The following is a 7398-nucleotide window of genomic DNA, read 5'->3' as shown; positions in this document are numbered from 1 at the left end:
ACTTGGGAGCACTCTAAAATTCAATACCTGTGCAGTGTGAGCATTTTGTCTGAACAGAAGAGCTGAGAAGCACTTGCAGGCAGCTTCTAACAGGCCACTAGCATTTCCCACGTCAGGGGAGTTCCTGTCCCTGCACTTATGCCTAATTAGTGTAGATAGGAACAAAAATGTTAACAAGGGGCCCAAAGCCAAAGCCTGTGCTTTTAAGCAACTGATAAGAGTTGCGGGTGTGTTCCTGCACCAGAAGTGTCTATAGTGAGTTTATGGGTGTTGTTGCTGTTGTTTTTAGATGGGTTTTTGTTATAGGGTGCATGCACTCTCTGGAGAGACAGAGAGACAGAAAGTGAGAAATCACCCTGAAGGGGATGGCCATGCTGCAGCCCCTTCTCCTCCATTCTCCTCTTGGGATTTTGGGCATGCACACACGTCTGCTGTGAATTACAAGCCACTGGGTCCAGAACTCAAACTACTGTCAACTACATGGGATTCCAGCACCTAAACCACTGTGCTCACCCGCTGACCTTATAGTGAGATTTATTTGATTCAAATAACATTTTCTTCATGACTCTTTAAGGGACAGGAAAATAGAAAAACAAAGATTTGAGGGTGTGTTTGGGGGTCCTAATTGGCTAAGTGCCTTTCCTAGGTATGACTAAGGTTCCCACTGCAGCCACTCTCCACTCTGGGAGCTGGAGTCAGCAAGGGGGAGCTGGGCCATGAGTCCAGCACGCCTAGGGCCAGTGCAAGAGGAGGAGGCATGGAACTCCATGGGTGGCAACCGGTGCTGGCCATGCTCTGACCTGCTCTACAGGGAGGCTTAGGACATGCCCTGCTCCTGCACTCCACTGTGGTGCTCCAAAGGTGCCCATCTCAACAAGCCCCCATGGGGGTGCCCCACACTTCAGCCCCCGCTCCACTCCAAGCACCGATCATATAGAGGACAAGATGGAGAGGAGCCCAGGGTGAGGCCCCTGGACTTCACTCTGCTGAGTGCTTGTCTTTTATGACATACAGGAGGATGCCTCTGATTTGGCATGGCCACCCTCCAGTCAGCACCAGAGAAAGGAGTTGGGGATTTTCAGTCCAGACTAGGTGGTGACTTTACCAAAGGCCTGGCAGACCCAGTGTCAAGGAGGAGATGAGAGGAGGGAGGATAACACTGGCTGAGCTCTTTCTAATGCCAATTACCATGCTGGTGTATAGCTCTGTCACCTCGGGTAACCAAGCAGCCCAAATTCGATGACCAGCCAAAAAATGCCCTGGGGTCAGATTAGATAACAGGCCCACATCAAGGTGCTAGGAAACATGATGTGAAGTCAACATGAGGGGAAAGACAGTACACGAAGGACCAAAATCAAGAACAAAAAAGAGCAATCACTACTGACCCTACACACATTAAAAAGGAGTATAAAATAATACTACAACTTGTGTTGTTAAAATTAGATAGCTGGGCCAGCCCATGGCCTGCTGGCTAAGGCAGCTGGGTACCACATGGCCAACTGTGTAGTTCTAATCCCAGGGACTAGCAGATGGTGTAATGGTCACATTGCTGGACTCTCACATAGTCGACCATGGTTTGAGTCCTAGACGTGACAGCTTAAACTCTTACTGGGTGCATGTGAGTGCATACCCAAAACCCCGAGACGGGAATGAAAGAAAAGGGACTGCAACATGGCCATCCCCCCTGGGGGTTGATTTCTCGCTTTTTGTCTCTCTGTCTCTCTCTCTCTTTCTGGCAAGCACACACACCCTATAGCAAACCCCCACCCCACCCCCCAATAAAAAGAGAGAGAGAGAGAATTCAGGACATATGTCCACCCAGGCTGCTCACTGGAGAATGATTTATAATGCCTCCAAACCAGAAGGTGTGTGGGGAGGACAGGAGTCCTCTCAGGGTACAGACTCACACTAGCCGAGCTCACAGAGATGGTTCAGGAACCAAAGTGCACTCGTCTGCAAGTAGTCCTTCCCTGTTCAACAGGCAATAATACTTTCTTTGAAAGGATGCATACACACGAGAGAGGGAAAGCACCTCCATGGGGCCTGGTCACTTCACGATCTTTTCTTCTCCCATTCTCTGTCTCCTTAGGGTTTGGGGCATGCATGGGCAATGCTGGTGTGTTGTAAGCCACCAGGTCTGGGACTCACATCCTGGGTGGCCATGCAGAATCCAATCTCCTCTGCTCAGCACTAAGCCACTGTGCTTTGGGGCCAGCCCAAGGCAAATATTATAATCAGAAAATCAAAGGGAATTGGCACCAGGGGACTGGGCCCAGCAGCCCCTGTGAGAACAGCTAATAGTTAAGAGCTGGGACACAACCTCCCACACAGATCATGTACCCACTTGAGCATGCTGGAGGCACAAGGCCAGGCTTGTTTCCTGGTTCCCCTGTCTATGCAGGCTGGCCGGCCCCAGAACGTCTCCTCAGGATAGTGCACAGCGAGCAGCTGATACACTCCCACCAGCTGTGAGGCACAGCCCTCCCAGTCTCCATGCTCAGGGGCAGTCTCGTAAGTGGTTCCTCCAGATGTCTTACACTGAGCCCCTTATTCTGGGTCTCCTTAACTGTTCTCTTTACAGTGGCTCTCTTTGTACGGTATCCCTTACAGTGGATCCCCACACTGGATCTCCTTACAGGGGACCCCTTACAGCAGATCCCCACATTGGATCTCCTTACATGGGACCCCTTACAGTGGATCCCCCACACTGGATCTCCTTACATGGCACTCCTTACAGCAGATCCCCACATTGGATCTCCTTACACAGGACCCCTTTCAGTGGATCCCTACACTGGATCTCCTTACACAGGACCCCTTCCAGTGCGTCCCCACACTGGATCTCCTTACACTGGACCCCTTATAGTGGGTCCCCACACTGGATCTCCTTACATGGGACCCCTTACAATGGATCCCTACACTGGATCTCCTTACATGGGACCCTTTACAGTGGATTCTTACACTGGACCCTTTTCACTGCTTTCCTTACACTGGATCCCTGACACTGGATCCCTGACACTGGATCTCTTTACACTGGAACTCCTGAACTTCATGTCTTCTCTCTGAGCACTGTGTACCACTAGGTGACTTGTCCCTTTTGCCCAGATGAACTCAGAGCCGGAGGCTGGCCAGAGGCCCCTCATAGGACCAGGAGGTGAGGACAGCTGGGTGGCGGTTAGAACGTGAAGGCTGGTCTCCAAGTCTCTCGTGGACTCCTCTGCACGAGAGCACCAGCGGGTACTGCCTCCGTGTCCAAGCTCCTCTGCTCACTCCTGTCCCCACAGCGTCAGGAGAGGGTTTCCTGGTGAACCAAGAAGCAGAGGCTTAGGTTTTGCCCCACCCCAGCAAATGGTAAAGAGGGGAAAGACCAGTGTCTTAGTGATGGTAACAGCCACCAACGTCACCTCCCTGTGGCTGCTGCTGCCAAGGCCACTGGCATGCGGGAGCGGGGCTGCACAGTAGCCCACGGCTCCTGGGCACCGCAACTACGGCTCACCTCCTGGGGGTTGACACTCAGCTTTCTGTTGCTGGGGGTGGCCCATTAAGAATGACCAGGTCATGCAGAGGAAATGCAAGCATGACCCATGTTGAATCTGCGGCGCCTGTAGAGCAGGCATGGGCAGCCAGAGCCCTGGGCAGCATGTGCGGAAGCTGACATGCAAAACACTGGGACTATCAGCTGAGCGTTCAGGGCCCTCCTGAGCTGGGAGGATACAGATGAAAACCCACATGTGCCCCCCAAGCCTGGGCCACAGCCCGCTGGTCCTGCAGAGCCACGAGGTCCACCAAGAGCTTCCCAGGCCAGGAGTGGTCATTCTGGCCTCCTGGAAAGAGGATGCGGAAGTTCTGGGGCTGCTCTGCCATGACTGGGGTGGAAAGGCCGCCTCCTTCTTACGGCCTCATTCTGGCAGGGACACCCTAAGCAAAGGCAGGTCTGCAGTGGGAGCCCAGCTCCGAGGTGACTGAAGCTTTGGAGACAGGACTGAACTTCTCTTTTGTAAAAAATAAAAAGCAGAGAAGAGAACAACTTTTAAATAGATACAGCAAACACATGACTAGTTAATCAGGAATAAGGAGAAGAGGGAAAAGAGGAAGAAAGGAAAGTAGGCAGGAAAAGGAACTGGCAAAAGGAGGGTGCGCCATACGGAAAGGGGGCTCAGGGACTCTGCTTGTCCCCAGGCAAGTGTTCACAGCTTGTCAACCTGCCCCAACACCCAGGTCCCCGTTTCTGAGGTATTATACCAGGAGTCGCAGGCACCCTAACGGACACCCTAGGCCCCTGCTGTCTGAGCCGTGGCCAGATCCACCTCCGACTCTCTTTCATCAAGTGCTGAAAACGAACAACTTTAAAAGGTGACTGCCGGGGCCACCCCTTGGCGATCCTGCCTGCGGGAGTCCACACTAGGGCCAGCATCGTCCTCGGAAGTTCTTTATGTGACACGCACAGACTGAGAACCGCCTGGCAGGAAACCCACACGTTCACCCCAGTGCCGCCTGGGAGCGAGGCCCTCTACACAGATGAGGAACCTGCCCCTCAGGTCAAGGAGCCAGCCTGAGGTCACAACCAGCCTGCCGCAGAGGGGGCTGAATCTCCTGAACGTGCTCAGGGACTTCAGTTGCTGGGCAGTCCGGGCGGTTTGGAGCGGAGAACAAACAGTAACCCACCCGAGGTCTGCACCAGCCGTGTGGGGAGCCACGGAAGCTTCAGCGTGCCAAGGCCTCCTGAACACGATGAGAGTGTGTTCTTCTGGAAAGGAGACCTAGAGCTTGCAAGAGTTTTTGTCTGTTTCCCTATAGGGTACATGGTACTTGCTGGAGAGACAGACAGTGAGGGGGGAAGTGAAAAATCACCACCAGGAGGGACAGCTGCCTCGCAAACTTTTCTTCTCCATTCTCCTCCTGGGATTTTGGGCACACGTGCACAACACGCGCACACACACTGGTCTGAGTGTCAAGCTGCCGGGTATGGATCTCGAACCGTGGTCAGCCATGTGGAAGTCCAGCACCTTAATCACTAGGCCACCTGCTGGCCCCATAAGAGCTTTCTAAATTTTTTGGTTTTAAAATTTTCCCTTATAGAGGCCAGATGGTGGCATAGCAATAAAACACGATGCTTTGGAGGCCAACCTGGATGGGAGGGCTCCAGGCTGGCACTCGAGGGTCCCCCGAGGACACCGGCAGGCATGTGCCCAGGCCCCAGGCTGGCTGAGGCTGGGGGTCTCACCAGCAGGCCTCGTCAGGCCGCTGTGGCTCTGCTTCTCCGTCTCTGCGTGTGTGCTTCTTCACACGGCGCTGTCCCTCATCCCTTATTTTAATTACATGCGTGCTATACATGTTTTCTGTTGCCCCACAGGTCATTGATGCTTTTTCTTTTTTAAAAAATATGCCCTCAAGTTCAGTTTCTTTCTTCTGCCACTTCTAATGTGCTATTAAGTCATCCAGTAGATGTTTTTTGAGCGTCATGTTTTCTCAGGTCTCAGGTTAGGGTCTCTAGTTTCTGTCTCTCTGCTGAGCTTTCCTATCCACTTATTCGGCAAGACATCATCTTCATTTCCTGGAGCAAAGCTCCAATATCTGCTTTAAAACTCTTGTCTGCAAGACCAGCCATGGTGGCTCAGGAAGGGGGCACTGCCAGGTGGTGGCTGAGGCCAGTGGCGGCCTGAGTTATGCTCCTGCCCAAGCCAGATCAGGCCAGCATGCAGTACACGTCCTGTCTCTGCTGGGTACAAGAGCTGGAGCAGGGCCTTGCACAGGCGAGACCACAGAGAATACCCCAACTCCTGCCTACTGACCCCAACACCGATCGTCCGAGGTCAGTCTCCCTTGATGGACATCTCTCATCAGTTCGAGTGACATATTTCTGTCTCTTTAGATGCCTAGTAATTTTGGGTTGTGCACTGGAAGTTAGCTTAGCTGACCTCAAATGCTAGGCTCTCTTTTGCCAAACCTCTGGCCACGCATTAGATTCTGTGTTAGTCGGGGTTTTCCCGAAAAGCAATGTCCGCAGGGGCTCTAACAGACAGGGCTGTCTGTACTCCTGCAGAGACTCTACGTTATTGGTTCACATGGTTGTGGAGGCTGTTGGCAGATCCAAACCTACTGGACAGATCAGCACGCTGGAGCCCTGGGGCGAGGTGGCGCTGAGCTGGGTCTAGGGCTCTGCTGGTCAAACTCCACCTTCTTTGGGGAAGTCTATCTTGCTCTCGCTCACTTCTTTTTTTGCCATTTTTTTTTTTTGAAAGATTTTTTTGGTTATAAGTCACATGTGCTCACTGGAGAAACAGAGAGACAGAAAGCAAGAAGTCGCTGCCCCAGGGGATGGCCACACCACAATCCTTTCTCTTCCATTCTCCTCTGGGATTTTGGGCACACACGCATGCACACGCACCCAGTGTGTTTCAACCACCTGGACTGGAACAGAGAACAGTGCTGCACCAAGTAGCACCAGCTCGTGTCAGCCCATGGCGCCTCCTGGACAAAGCCCCTGCAGGCTGACCCAGAGGCAGTCAGAGGTTTGCCCAGTCTGTGAGCGAGCTTGCTGGCTGTGGCTCCCCATTCGCAACACCCATTTTGTCTCCACTTCTTCAAGTCGGTAAAACTGCAAAGCTTTCCACTGGAGCTTTAGGGTAGTCCCTGGGCAAAAAGCCAGACAGGAAGGCCAGTAACAGGGGTCCATCCAAGTCCCTGCTCAGGTGTGGGCTCCCTGCCTGTGCTTCTTGCTCTCCATCTCTCTCAGAGCTCCCGAGGCCGATGGAGGCCCTCGGCCCAGCACTTGCAGTTGTCTGCAGGGAGGGGTCTGACCGGACAGAGGCGGCCCCTTTGTCAGCAGACGCTGAGTGTGCACGCTTTGCGCCATACAGTGAGGTGCCCTGTCCATTCAGCCTGAGACTCCGATCATTTATTTCATTTCCAAGGAATAGATAGGGAAGTGATGGGTCAAAAGTTATGTCTTTAATTAATTGGTGGTTTCAGATTGCTTCCCAAAAGGCTGTAACAACTCACATCTCCTCAAGCAATCTACAAGGGAGACATTTCCCCACAGCCAGGAGAGCAATAGACACTAGGACTTCAAAGCTTCCCTTGGTTTGGATGGCCACTTCAGATTGCTACTTTAACCTCCGATACTAGGAAGGGAAGTATCTTTTCGTATATTTCTTGATGTATCTATTTCTATTATTATGTAATGAATTTTGAACTTAGCATCTTAAAACAATGTTCATTTTTTTTTCTCAGTTTCTGAGATAAAGATGAAAACTGATTTGAGGCGCGCCGGGCGGGCGCCCCGGCGCCGGGCGGGCGGAGCAGGCCCTGCGCCGGCCCACAACGGGCCGACCACGGGTCTCCCACCAGCCCCGGGGACCCCGCGCCAAGCAAGGCGGTGGGAGGCGGGCCCCCCAACCC

Source organism: Tupaia chinensis, unplaced genomic scaffold (genome assembly GCF_000334495.1).
Source record: "Tupaia chinensis unplaced genomic scaffold, TupChi_1.0 Scaffold000377_4, whole genome shotgun sequence".
Lineage (NCBI taxonomy): Eukaryota > Metazoa > Chordata > Mammalia > Scandentia > Tupaiidae > Tupaia > Tupaia belangeri.
Note: the sequence above shows the minus strand (reverse complement) of the source record.